The sequence below is a fragment of the Tachypleus tridentatus genome, chromosome 12 (assembly GCF_004210375.1).
Source record: "Tachypleus tridentatus isolate NWPU-2018 chromosome 12, ASM421037v1, whole genome shotgun sequence".
Taxonomy (NCBI): Eukaryota; Metazoa; Arthropoda; class Merostomata; order Xiphosura; family Limulidae; genus Tachypleus; species Tachypleus tridentatus.
The window spans coordinates 76779380-76794310 of record NC_134836.1 but is presented as its reverse complement, the minus strand read 5'-3'; the positions used below and the strand labels follow the sequence as shown (position 1 = coordinate 76794310).

The following is a 14931-nucleotide window of genomic DNA, read 5'->3' as shown; positions in this document are numbered from 1 at the left end:
AGTGATATAAACTGCTGAGAACCTCGTGAAAGGTCACTGACAGAAGTTGGTTTATTCTCATCTTAACACTCCTACGAAAAGACGTTTCTAGTCCTGATTTCTCCAAGCCCGTTCCCCTGGCTATGGTTTCGCTAGATAGTAGATAGGGACAGTGGGAATCTTGTTAATCCATTCATTAATGGATTTAAATGGCAATTTCATTTAAATACAAAATTATTAGCCTAATATTAATAACCTTTCAAGTTGCTCTGGGGCCTATTAAGCCCCACTTTTCGTAGGAGTGTTAAACTTAATGAGATCTGAATTATGTAAGATGGATTAAAACCGTTTCTAATGTGTTGTTTTACTGCGGTCCTACTAAAAGTAATTTCATAGGCATTTTATGTGGTGCGGAAAAAACTCTTTAAAACACCTTTCGAAAGTCACGTGAACAAGATGAAATATCAGATGCGTAGACAATGCCTCCGTTTCAATATAAAATTCCCATTTTGTGAGAAGGACGTGAAAAATATTGAAGATAAGGTTAGTATCAGCAATAACTTAAAGTCTTATTCAAATCACCTAATGGATCATCATGTGAGTACACTGTATGTGGACTACACAGTGGAAAATGTTGAAGACAGAAGAGTAGTGGTGAAGTTATAAGTACAGTATCTTTTCTCTTATGGAAAGTTTGGTCACGTGACATCATTCCAAATATATATAAATGAATAAACAGCTCGCACTAAAAGCATGTAGATTTGAAAAAGAAAAACGCAGCGTGATTGTTTGGAAATAGTTCGAAACAAACCACAAACAACTCTGGATTGAAAACTCTGGACACCATAACTCTGGATTGAAAACTATAGTAACTTCGATGTGAGATTATTTCTGAAATGACATTGAATTATCTTCGCTTCTTGAAGCTATTAAACACCATTTTATCCTCTCAGATGTTTACTCTTTCTTAGAATTTTATAAAAACATGTGTTGCACGAAAAGATTATATGTGGATACTGAAACCTTTCTTCTACTGTGTTCATTTTCAGCTCTTTTTTTATGCACTCATAGTCATGAAGCTTTGCCAAAGGCAAGAGTCATTTTATTCAAACTATAAAAAATATTTTCCTTTTTTGAGATCTCTTAGATATCATCATGATATGCAGAAATGTTCGTCTTATGTCTTATTCCGCGGTAAGTAAATAGATAAACTTATGAAAATTACGTGTTAAAGAAAACAGATATAATAATGAAAGAAAGTTAGATTGATACGTGGAAGTTGTATATTAGATCAGTGGGCCGTTTGAAAACATAGAAACAGTGCAACAAAAATATGTTTAATACTACTACACAGCCGTACATAAATCAATTACTTATTGTTACTTCAAGACTCATTTTCTTTTATTTCGATGTAAGCTCATTAATTAATGTACACATCGTGATTTAAAAAGAAACTTTTACATAAAGTTCGTTAAGATAGCTAAAACGTCTTCTTTTAAGTAATTTCGTCTGCAAAATTTCCTGTTGCAGCTAATTTTAGAATAAGCTGTTTGACATTGAATGTCTGAAAATTATGGTCTTGCGTTTACTTTTGCTTTTACCATTAGCGCCTCCGAAATTTGAAACTACTTTCACCAGCCAGACCGTTGTGAAAGGAGAGCAAATAGCTCTGAAATGTGAGGCGGAAGGTGATCGACCAGCAGTTGTGAAGTGGCAGAGAGACAAACATCCACTGAACCTGGAGACAGAAAAGAGGTTTAATATTTCTTTATTTTTATATATCCTAAACGAAATCGAAATATTTGGCTCTGTATTTTTAGTAAAGAAACAAGGACTGTCTGTCTGTCTTCCCCAGTTTGAAAACGTTGATCAAAGGGAGGACAGGCTATCAGTAGTATTCTACAACCCATAATCACATCAGCGACGAAATAAAAAAATACATTTTTTTCTGTAATGCAAAGAATCGTATTGGAAAAGCTAATAACACAAAACTACAGTGACTTGTACATTATAAAACGTTTTTCTTGAATACCATACTGATTTCATTTCTCTAGATATCAACGGAATATATTGGGATTCAGTGATTGGTCTGTTCATAAGGAACCAATTTTATTTCACAATTTCTTATTAAACTTTCCTCGCCAACAGATAAGTGGGCAACACAGACTAAACGTTAGTGGTAATATTAATGACAAGCAGGTCAGACCTGTAACCTAATAAATAATTCAAAACGTTTCCATATCAAAGTTAAAAGGCCAGACACGGCCAGGTGGTTAAGGCTCTTGAATCGTAATCTGAGGGTCGCGGGATGGAATCCCCGTCGCACCAAACATACTCGCCCTTCAGCCGTGGTAGTTTTATAATGTTCCGGTCAATCCCACTATTCGTTGGTAAAAGAGTAACCCAAGAGTTGTTGGCGGGTGGTGATAACTAGTTGCCTTCCCTCTAGCCTTACACTGCTACATTAGGAACGGCTAGCGCAGATAGCCCTCGAGTAGCTTTGCGCGAAATTCAAAACAGACCAAACCTAATTTCAAAACAAATTGTAAGAAATATTAATTATCGTCAGGATATATCAATACCTTCCTTATTTTAATCCCTGAGTTCTGAAAAAAATGAAAAAGTTAGAAAGTTTGGAAAAATATTGTATGAAATGTTGTGGAGAATAGGAAAATTGAACCAAAAAATAATTTAACGTAGTCTTGGCCCATCACTTTATCTTTAGTCTGGTGATAGTTATATGATGTTTTTATATATGATCATAGATACAAACAAAATTTCATCATCTTGTTGTCTACCATTAAGTTACAACACCTTTGAGTAAAGATATTTTTTCTTTTGTAAAGTTGACCACAGTGTATAGGTACCTAAAGTGGTGTTACTTACAATTATGAGAAAAATCTGAACTATTAGTGTTAGGTGAGTGGACGTGCGCAGGTTTATCAAATCTGGTATTTTGCATGGTAAGTGATCTAGAAAACACTTTCAAATTGATGTGGCCATCCTGATAGCATAATTTATAAAAAAATATATTACTCTGCTGTATTATTTATGACACAGTTATTTGAGAAATTGTTAATAATCACGTACAACAGAAAACTAATTTTAAATACATTAATGTACGAGAGACATTTTGGTTTTACTCTTCTACCTTCTAAAGTGATAGGACCTCATCTACCTCCCTTTTTTTAATTAAAGGTTATATAAAAATTTAAAAATGATGATAACAAAACTTAAACTTGACATTATTCCTGTTTGCTTGCATTGAACGTTTTATAGCAAAGAAAAGCTAAACATTAAATATCCTTCATATAATTAGGTTCTCCATGCGACAAGCGACCACCGAGTCAATAATTCAATCAACTCTCATTATTTCATCTACCGATAGATACGACTCGGCTCTTTATACCTGTGTCGTAACCAACGAGTATGGCTCAGGTGAAACAAACATCCAACTCATTGTGCAAGGTACGACTGCTTTATATGTCATTTATTCTTTAATGCTCTATATCATGTTAACTCTCATTTATGCAGTTGATCAACTCGCTTTCTCCAACTCTGACTTATTAAAACGATTTCTCATAGAGAAGCGATGGACTGTGTACTTCGTGGAACCATGTAATTAAGCTAGTTCAACTTTTCCATAACTTAATAACGTTCGTCACATTTTCGGTTAATTTATTCTAAATGAACCTGAATGGCTCGGTAATAGGTAATCAACTAATGTATATACTATTATTAGCATCTTCTTGTACACGTATTTTGCGATTTGTGTGTATTTTTCGTTTTCGCAAATTTACATCGACAATGTCAATGTTAAGCCACGGTTAACTTAGTCTAAAGGATTGTAAAATTTGTTTAGTTGTATGTGTTAGAGCAAAGCCATATTAGACTATCCTTCTGCTGTGTCTACCGTGGAGGAATTTAATCCCGGGCTTTAGCGTGTTAAGTCCGTGAACTTACGGCTGTCCAATCGGAGGCCATGAGTAGCAAAACGTAATACTATAATATTAACAACTATCCAGTTATTTTTATTCAACTTACTAGGCTTAAGTAGCTGAGGAATCAAATCCATAACAGTGTTGGTTTGTGACGATACATATACACACAAATAAAAGATAAGAAATATTCTTACAGTAGCAACACACGAATTTGTATCTCATCTCTATAAACATATCAATGATATTTTTATGGGATTTACAGACTCATGTTTACATGTCTTTTTCTTCTAGAACCACCTAGTCCTCCAACAGACGTTTCTGTAGTTACAAAAAGCAGTCGGACAGTAGAGTTGTCATGGAAACCATCCTACAGTGGAAACAGCGCTATCATTAAGTGTACCATACAATACAAAAACGTCACAAGTAAGAAAAAAAAAGACAAATATGTATTTCGAAGTAAGACGAATATACGTTTCGTAATGGATGTCTCATATTAGAGTATCTAGAAACTGATATAAATTCTTAATTCCAAGGATCAAATAACATGAATCGCTAGATCTTTCTGAACAAACTTTATTTGTAATGATAATTAGGTGCATAATTAGTTGTAATAACATTATACTATAACAAACTTAGCCAACATAGTAACAGGGAATTACAATATTTACCTGGAAATAATGGTGTGGTGTTTATAGATTAGCAGTTGCTGGGTATAATGGCACATTGTTTGTAGATTATTAATAGCTGGGTATAATGGCACGTTGTTTGTAGATTAGCAATAGCTGGGTGTAATGGTGCGGTATTTGCAGATTATCAACAGCTGGGTATAATGGTACGATGTTTGCAGATTAGCAATAGCTGGGTATAATGGTACGATGTTTGTAGATTAGCAATAGCTGGGTATAATGGTGCGGTGTTTGCAGATTAGCAATAGCTGGGTATAATGGTGCGGTGTTTGTAAATTAGCAGTAGTTTGGTATTACAACACGTAGTTTGTGAATTAGCAGTAGATGGGAACACTACAAGTTTGATAAATAACACAATGTAGTATATCAAAGTACACGTTTGATTATATAATATATATATATATATTATTGATAACAGATACTTCAGACCATGTGCTTAAATTCATCACATGAGGTCAACAACTAAAGGGCACATCTATGGATTATTTTAAACATATTTATACCGTTTTACTGCCAAATGAACATATACACACAAAGAACCAAAATTAAACACTACGTTACTTAATCGATTAAATAAAATTGCAATCTTTGATTCAGAACATTTCCAGTAATGTATCTATCTTGTGTAAAATTTTGAAAAGTTTTGGTTTATGAATGTGGGAAAACTATTCAAATCATGAAAAATACGTAAAATACTGTGTGTGTGTTTTTTCTTATAGCAAAGCCACATTGGGCTATCTACTAAGCCCACCGAAGGGAATCGAACCCCTGATTTTAGCGATGTAAATCCGTAGACTTACCGCTGTACTAGCGGGGGTACATAAAATACAATAACAATGAAACAACTTGAATATCTTCTGTAGGAAGTCAGAAACTCCATGAATTGTTTAGTTTTATTGTGAATTTATTTTTTTTCTAAATTTTTAACGATCAATATTGTTTTTAAAAATAAAAATTTCGCAGCATGAATGTTTTTGTATTTTATAAGATATCGTTTTTTGTTATTTGTTTTAGAGCAAAAGACAAAACTATCTATTTTCTATTTCCACCGCAGGAATAATTCCCAGAAAGTTTCGTAAATCGAGGGTGGCGGGTTCGAATCCCAGTCATACCAAACATGTTCGCCCTTTTAGCCATGGGAGCATTATAATGTAACGGTCAATCTCACTATTCATTGATAGATAAAAGAGTAGCCCAAGAACTAGCTGTGGGTGGTGATGACTAGCTGCCTTCTCTTTAGTCTTATACTGCTAAATTAGGGACGGCTAGCGCAGATAGCCCTCGAGTAACTTAGCTCGAAATTCAAAACAATCCCCGACATTTCGCGTTGTAAGTCCCTAAACTTACCGCTGTACCACCAGGGGACGATATCACTGGTATTCCGTCTATAACGTTTCGGTTGAATTTTATAAAACGATAAAAAAAAGCAAAAACAGCGTAGAGCCAAATTAATTTTATATATCTCATTTAAATATTATATGGTTCATCTGTAAAACAATTATACATTTGCGGACTTACAACTCTAAAATTTGGTGTTCAATTCTCAGCGATGAACGCAACAGATAACACTGTGGTTTTGCTCTTAACCAAACAAATATCTGTTTGTCTCACAGACGAAACAAAATATAAAATATTGAACAGAAGGGCGGGTAATTACGTAAATGCGGGAGTGCGAGATTTTAAGGGATATTTATTGATATCTTCAATTGATTGGGCTTATGAAGTTAGCTCGCTCTCAATACGAACCCCATCTCTCAGTTGAAAAGTCAACTGATGTTAGCCGCGAATTTTCATTTCACAACATATATTGAAATAAGTTTAGTTCGCATCTCCTCCACGACTGATAATTAGTACTGTGAAAGTGTATATATATATATATATGTATGTTAAACGTTACTTTGATCAATAATGTTTTGTGGAAATCCAATCATTAAATCAATGAGGTTCTGCTTTAATTTGCCATTTCTACGAGTGAATATCTGTTATTAAAAGTAAAGTTCCGATGATAAGATGTGGCTTAAAAATCGTTATAGGTTGTTTTATTTGAGTAGGCATATTATATAATAATGATTTAATTCTTAAGTTCTAGAATTTGGAAGAAAATAATTGAACTCAATTAAACTTAAGAATCAATTTTTTTTTAAAGGTGATTACTTAGAATCTCGCTTCCCATATTGTGATCAAATGTTTAAATGTTATGTAAAACAGTTCATTATATTTCCTAATAGAATGTTCCGTATTTTGTGCAGGTAATTGGGAACACTGCTCGCAATTGGTGCTCTCAGGCTTTGAAACTTCCGCTACCGTGAGAGGTTTACTTCCGGTTACTTCCTATGATTTTCGAATCATAGTTGAGAATGAGTTGGGAAGAAGTAATCCCAGTGACGTCATTAGCGCAACCACATTGGAAGAAGGTAATATAACTCATATCGTTATTAATATTTAGAATAAAAGTATGAATATTATTTATAAAGACTTTTTGTTTCGTCAAACAAGGGTAAAACATATTCAAAATTGTTAGAACTACAGAAATATTTTTCTTAGTTTAAAAAGTACAATTTTATTATTATTTTAATCAAACAAGTGGTTTGTATTGAATTTCGCGCAAAGCCACTCGAAGGCTATATGCGCTAGCCGTCCCTAATTTAGCAATGTAAGACTAAATGGAAGGAAGCTAGTCATCATCACCCACCGTCACCTTTTGGGCGACTCTTTACGAATAGTGGGATTGACCGTCACATTATAATGCCCCCACGGCTAAAAGGGCGAGCATGTTTGGGGCAACGGGGATGCGAACTCGCGACCCTCAGATTATGAGTTGCACGCCTTAACACACTTAGCCATACCGGGACCGAGCAACTGCTAGAAACGTTTCGTATTTAAACTGGTGATTTAACAGCTCTGCGGTAAATAAAGGTATAATTATTATTTATAAAGGTGTAATTATTATTTATTTCCACAGATATTTTTATAGATCTTCTAGGAACTTCTGAGTGGAAAATCATTATAAACTACTTTAGAGGAGGGCCTGGCGTTGCCAGGTAGCTAGCACACTCGGACTTGAGTCAGAAGATTCATAGTTAATTGCCAGTTTCGGGAAAAATATTAAATGAATGAAATTCAAATTCCACTATTCGATGAGACGATACCCGGCATGGCCAGATGGTTGGGGCGCTTGACTCTTGATCTAAGGGCCGAGAATTCAAATCTCCGTCACACGAAACATGCTTGCCCTTTTAGCCGTGGGGGCGTTATATATAACGGTTAATTCCACTATTCGTTGCTGAAAGAGTAGCCCAAGAGTTGGTGGATTCTGATGACTAGCTGTCTTCCCTATAGCCCTTGGGTAGCTTTGCGCGAAAATGAAAACGAACAATCAAAATGCATCCCCAGAATTAACGATGTGTCTTTCTCCTACCCTGAAGTCTATCTTATCAAAATTAGAGGTCATTAAAGATAGTGATGTGCACACATCCTAACTTTGCTAGGAATTTTTGAAACAAAACAAAAACTTAAGGTGCAATAGAAACACTTAGTGTGCCTTCAAGATATCACTTGGAACCAAAAACAAATTGCCATGAAAAATATGCAATTAGATTTTTTTTAATCCAATAAGGGTTGGGCTGTTTTGAATTTCGAGCAAAGCTACTGGAGGGCGGCTACCTGCATTGATAGACTAGAGAAAAAGCAGCTAGTGAACACCACCTACCACCAACATTTGGGGTTCTATTGTACTAACAAACAATTGGGTTTGGCCGTCGCGCTATAACGCTTTCACGATTGAAAGGGCAAGCATGTTCGATGATGGGAACTCGAACCCTAGGCCTGTAGATTGCGAGACGCAATAAGGCATAAAAGTATGTTAATGTAAAGGTATCTCGGGTATATTCGAAAGAGCGTCAAAAGCGACAAGAATGTATGACGCGGATGCTCAGTGATTGCTATTCCTAATATTTAAATCTGTTTATTGCTATTGAAACAGGATTAGCAATCGAAGGTTTGTTTATTTTTTTTACATTTGCACAAACTCTACAGAGGACTATGCGCTAATGGTCCATAATTTTAGACTAAGAGACTCAAGAACACAATAACATGTCACTAGCAAGTCGCGAACCCTGAACCTTCAGATTACAAGCTTAAAGAAAAGGGAATTAAGTCACTGTGTACTCCTTAAAAGAGATGAGCTGTAAGGAAATGACAACAACAAGGAACGCTTGGACAGAAGGAACATATTCGAAAATCCAAATGCAACAATGGTATAAGAAGTAAATATATGTCTGCATAAACTGCTGGCCAAAATGTTAAGGCCAATGAACATAAGGAAAAAATATGCATTTTGCATTGTTAAACTCAACCACTTATTTGAGTATAACTTCGAAAGATGTAGATAAGAGAAGGGAAAATAAAAATAAAAAATATTTTTAGCATTTAATAGGGAAAATGTGAACAATATGAAATTAGTCTAAATACTAGCTGGTCAAAAGATTAAGACAATACTGAAACGAAGCATTAATCGGTAAACACATAACGAAATTTACACATTTGTGTTCAAGTATTAGCGTTGTCAACATCTCCCACTGAACTCTTCTGTGTTACATTGAGCAAAAACATGGCAAAGGCTAAAAAGTTAACAGAGTTTAAACGCGGCAGAATTATCGAGTTGCAAAAGCAAGGTCTCTCTCAACGTGCCATCGCTGGTAAGATTGGACGTAGTAAAACTGCTGTTGCAAATTTCTTAAATGACCTTGAGAAATACGGAACGAGAATTTCAAGTGGTCGGCCCAAGAAAATTTCGCCGGCGTTGAGCAGAAGGATTTGACGCGTTGTCCGGAAAGACACCAGCCGATCGTCGAACCAGATTAAGGCTCTTACGGACGCAGAATGCAGCTCAAGAACAATAAGACGGCATCTACGAGAGGAAGGCTTTTAAAACCGTAAACGTCTTCAAAGGCCACGCCTCCTTCCACATCACGAAACAGCTCGGTTAAACTTTGCTGATAAGCACCAAACATGGGACGTAGAAAAGTGGAAGAAGGTTGTGTTCTCTGATGAGAAAAAATTTAACCTGGATGGTCCAGATGGCTTCCAACGTTACTGGCACGATAAGGATATCCCCCAGAGACATTTTTTACACGACTCAGTGGAGGAGGTTCCATCATGATCTGGGGTGCTTTCTCCTTCCATGGAACAATGGAGCTTCAGGTTATACAGGGACGTCAAATAGCAGCTGGCTACATTGGCATGTTGGAGAGAGCATCCTTATTGACTGAAGGCCCTCATTTGTGTGGAAATGACTGGATCATTTAGCAGGACAACGCTGCAATCCACAATGCTCGCAGGACAAAGGACTTTTCATGGCAAATAACGTGATTATTTTGGACTATCCTGCGTGTTTGCCTGAACTGAACCCCATTGAAAATGTTTGATGGTAGATGGCAAGGGAAGTCTATAGAAATGAACGTCAATTCCAAACAGTGCATGACCTTCGAGAAGCCATCTTCATCACTTGGAATAACATTCCAGCCAGCCTTCTGCAAACGCTTATATCGACCATGCCAAAGTGAATGTTTTCAGTTATTCGCAATGACGGCCGTGCAACTCACTACTGAGACCTCTTGTTGAGCATTTCCTACCTTGTTTAGGACTTTTTTTTGGTATGGTCTTAAACTTTTGAACAGCTAGTATTTAGGCTAAATTCATAGTGTTCACATTTTCTCTATTAAATGCTAAAAAGGATTTTTTCCCTTTAATAATTTTCATCTTTCGAAGCTCTACTCAAATAAGTGGTTGAGTCTAACAAGGCAAAATGCATATTTTTTTTAATGTTCTTTGACCTTAAGAGTTTGGCCAACAGTGTATATATAGTTTGTTCAATTTCGCGTAAAAGTACTAGAGAGCTATTCGCGCCATTCGTTAATTAATGGAACCCACCGCACATTGTTTGATTGCTTTTTCACCAACGAAAATGAGATTTATTATAACATTATAGCATCCCTAGGTATCAACTGTGCGTTGAGCACCTCTGACTTTAATGGGTCGTTATAAAATAAGGAAAGGAAAGAAAAATTAAAGTAATGACACGTAAACATAATTTGCAAAATAAATAAACTAAGTAAATAAACAAAATACTAATATGGACGATAAATTAATTAGACGTTAAAATATGTAAACATGAAAACGTGCTTTTAATAATGTTGTCGAGTGACACAAAACAAAGGGAACTGAAATTAGAATTACCCAAAGAGAGAGTACTTTTTGTTTGTTGTTTGTTTTTCGCGCAAAGCTGCACGAGAGCTATCTGCGCTAGCCGTCCCTAATTTAGCAGTGTACGACTAAAGAGAAGGCAGCTAGTCACATCACCCACCGACAACTCTTGGGCTACTCTTTTACCAACGAATAGTGGGATTGACCGTCACATTATACTGCCCCCACGGATTGAAAGGGCGAGCATGTTTGGTGCGACGGCGATACAAACATACCGTTGTACCACTGGGGGGAGAGAAGGCAAAATGAAAATATACCAAAAATAAATAAATAAATATAAATATAACAACCTTAATTACGAAAATTACTGGATGTAACAAACAACCTTAAATGGATTCACAGTCCAGCATGTCAGCCACAAATAATGCGTTCGCGTTTAATTCCATCGATTTTATCCAGTTTTTTGGATAAAAATTTTATTAAATCCAGTTTTCTGAAATTATATACTCCGCCAATTGACTTGCAACACTTGGTAATAATGTCTTACAACGTTGGTAATTTATTAATTTTTATCCTTCTAAATCGTTTGACTTGGGGTGAATTGATGTAACTGTTGCTTATAATTTTAAGATATTTCTGTTTATGCCGTTAAAAAATGAAGAATAGCGTTAAAATTCCCAGGCTTTTACTTTATTTTCAACATTATTGAAACTACGTTTTTCAAATAGAGTTTATTTTATTCGTTGTATCACTTTTATTTCCATTTATTTTAGGGTCAGTGTTGTTATGATATAATTGACATGTTCACGTGATACTTTCTCGGCGCGTGCCGACCATAAAATTTCTTTAAATATAACAACGCAATTAAAGTAATGAAACTGCAGAACGTGCACAGTTTCAACAATGTTTTTTCGGTCCCAGCGACCTCTATAATTAGTCCTCGCTTTCACTGAGATTCCATTCATTTTTAGTGACTCTGTATAAATTTACATATCATTCAAATAAATATACATAGCTCTCCACAACTACTTCAGTTTTCTAGTATGCTCACAATCTCCATGTACTTAAATATTCCTGTCCACTATTTCATTTTAACTGTGTTATAAACTGCACGTGACCTGGTTGGTATGGTTCAATATTTACTTTTTTTTTTTTTAAACCAGAAATGTTAGTTGGTGATTGCAAGCTAATCATTGTAGTTTTATAGTCACTAATGTTTTCAAGACATAAGAAAAATGACTAATAGCTTTACTATAGTAATTCACAAATCTTAAGTTTAAGAGAAAAAAAAAGATTCTTCGGGCTGTTGTTTTGAATTAGGCATAAAGCTACACAATGGGCTATCTGTGCTCTGCCCACCACGGGTATCCATACCCGGTTTCTAGCATTGTAAGTTCGCAGATATACCGCTGAGCCACTGGAGGGCCTTCTTCAGGTTAACTACTTGTTGATTTTCCGTCCCGTCAAAATATGTAAAATGAAATTAAATATTCAGATTTCTTTCACCAACTAACCTTAAAAGCTAAATATTGCCGTTATTTCGTGCCACTTAGGGTGACATGCTAAATATTGCCGTTATTTAGCATGACATTTAGGGTGACATTTGAATATTTTACTTCAGAGTTGTAAAACATTAATATTTCCTTGTTTGCAACCGATTTTATGTGTCGAACTGAACTGAATGTTTACAAGTGATTCTATCACTGAGGGCAAGTGAATTCTCACAGGGGAAAGACCCTCCAAAATGATTAGTAGCTTTAAAATCGCTTAGACTGTAGTTTTCTAGATGATTCGTTTTTATAACTATTTACTTTAGAAAAACACCCCTCCCCCCAATGGCACAGCAGTATGTCTGCGAACTTACAACGCTAGATACTTGGTTTCAATATCCGTGGTGGGCAGAGCACAGATGGCCCATTGTGTAGCTTTGTGATTAAATTGCAAACAAACATAACAAGCATAGGACGAACTACCAATCCCATATAGCAGCAGATTTAAGAACAAACTCAGGAACAACACACACTTCCAAAAAGCCATAGCAACAAAAAGGAAACATTGTGACTTAATGTTTCCCCTCAGGGGACCCTTAATATTGTGACTCTTCGTTGCCCCTTCACAAACACACCGAATGAAAAACAACAAAAGATACGGATTGTAACTATACAGAGTATCCTCCCCCACACATACACTTATTAACAAGTAAATATGGATTGTAACTCTGTAGCATCTTCCCACATATACCCATTTAATAACAAGGAAATATGGATTGTAACTATATAGTATCTTCCCACACACACATACTTAAAAACAACAAATAAATATGTATTGTAACTATATAGCATCTTCCCGCACAGATCCACTTCATAAAAATAACGAGATATGGATTGTAACTATATAGTATCTTCTCACACACACATACTTAAAAACAACAAATAAATATGTATTGTAACTATATAGCATCTTCCCGCACAGACCCACTTCATATCAATAACGAGATATGGATTGTAACTATATAGTATCGTCCCCAACACACCTACTTAATAACAACAAATAAATATGTATTGTAACTATATAGTATCCTCCCCTCCACACCCACACATATTTAATAACAAGAAGTAAATATGAATTTTAACTCTCTAGTATCCTCTCACACACATACTTAAACACAGCAAATAAATATAGATTGTAACTATATAGTATCTTCCTACTTAATAGCAACAAGTAAATATAGATTGTAACGATATAGTATCTTCCTACTTAATAGCAATAAGTAAATATAGATTGTAACTATATAGTATCTTCCTACTTAATAGCAACAAGTAAATATGGATTGTAACTGTACAATATCCTCCAACTTAGGCAAGTTTAATGTTTTGTTACAACGCTCGAGGTAAAGAAGTGTCCAGAGATTTAATTAAACTGCTCGTTTGGATTAACTACAAAGTGTATGGTAATATATTTACATTGTTTTTCTTACTCATATTTGAAACAGTATAATCAACATTTGTTGACTTATACAAATAATCTGGTGAATACACCATTTAACAAATGCGTCTTTTAAAGTGTTTAAAAGTTCTTCTCTATGGAAACTTCTTGTGGTTTTTATTTGTTTGTGGTTATACTCAAAGCTGCACAATGGTCCGTGTCTGCTGTGCCTGTCACGGGTATCAAAACGCAGTTTCTAGCGTTATAAGTTCGCAGGCATTTCGCTGAATCTAATATGTGTTTATTATCTATTGATAGTTCCTGGTGGTCCCCCAATGGATGTTAGTGTTGAAGCCACTGGAGCCACATCATTAAAAGTCACCTGGAAGGTATTGTCAGTTGAATTACTTCTTTTTTTAATTAAACAAAAATTAACTCAATGTAATGACGAGAACTAAAGGAAACAAAGATTGAATACGTTATATGAAAACTCATTTGGAGCGTCATCACATTGCTACGGTCCAGTTTGCCTCATCCAGTCATACTCTATCTGCTTCTTGACAATGGTCTTGCAGCGTAATTTCCGTTGGAAAAGATTTCTATGATGGCCAAAGCACACCACACCCCATATTTGCTTTCCATAATCCATGTAGTGTAGGAGGACGACGCTTTCCTAACAATAGTTTCAACAGTCTGGAGACTTGATCAGTATGTCTTTGTACATAATAATATTAACTGCCATTTCATTTTCCACTTGCTTAAGGCATGATCAATTGAAAGAATATGCTGCAGAAGCAACAAGTGCAGATGTCATTTGTGTTATTTTTCCAGAGAGAGATTTTTCTTTATTCTGCTGTATACTGCTGTCTGTGACATGTAAATACATTTTCTACTGAATTTTGTGTTCGTGAATTCTTAGCTGTTAGAAGATGCTGCACTTTGCTTACCGCTGATGAAGTATGACTTATTTCAAGTCTTTTTTCTGATCGATCCTGGTTTCCAAAGTTAATCCATATTCTTTTGCTTTTAAATAACACTAAATATAAAGTAACAAATGGTATATGCCTCTCTTGACATTTCTAAAGCGTAAATCTGAATACATCTTTATCATCTTAGTGTATGAATATCTTGCGTCTGGAGCAGTGTTACATAACTTTTCCAAAAACAATTGGTTTTTGGTGACTTCACGCTACCTA

General features: G+C 35.3%; 1 pseudogene across 1 annotated transcript in view; it reads left to right on the top strand.

Annotated features, from left to right (window-relative positions):
- The window catches only part of LOC143235670 (cell adhesion molecule Dscam1-like), a 79992-nt pseudogene that overhangs the window by 44760 nt on the left and 20301 nt on the right, over positions 1–14931 (top strand). Inside the window, exons 13-17 of the transcript XR_013019348.1 lie at positions 1587–1734; positions 3299–3447; positions 4212–4343; positions 6856–7020; positions 14054–14124. The product of XR_013019348.1 is annotated as a cell adhesion molecule Dscam1-like (transcript). The remainder of the gene's footprint in view (positions 1–1586; positions 1735–3298; positions 3448–4211; positions 4344–6855; positions 7021–14053; positions 14125–14931) is intronic.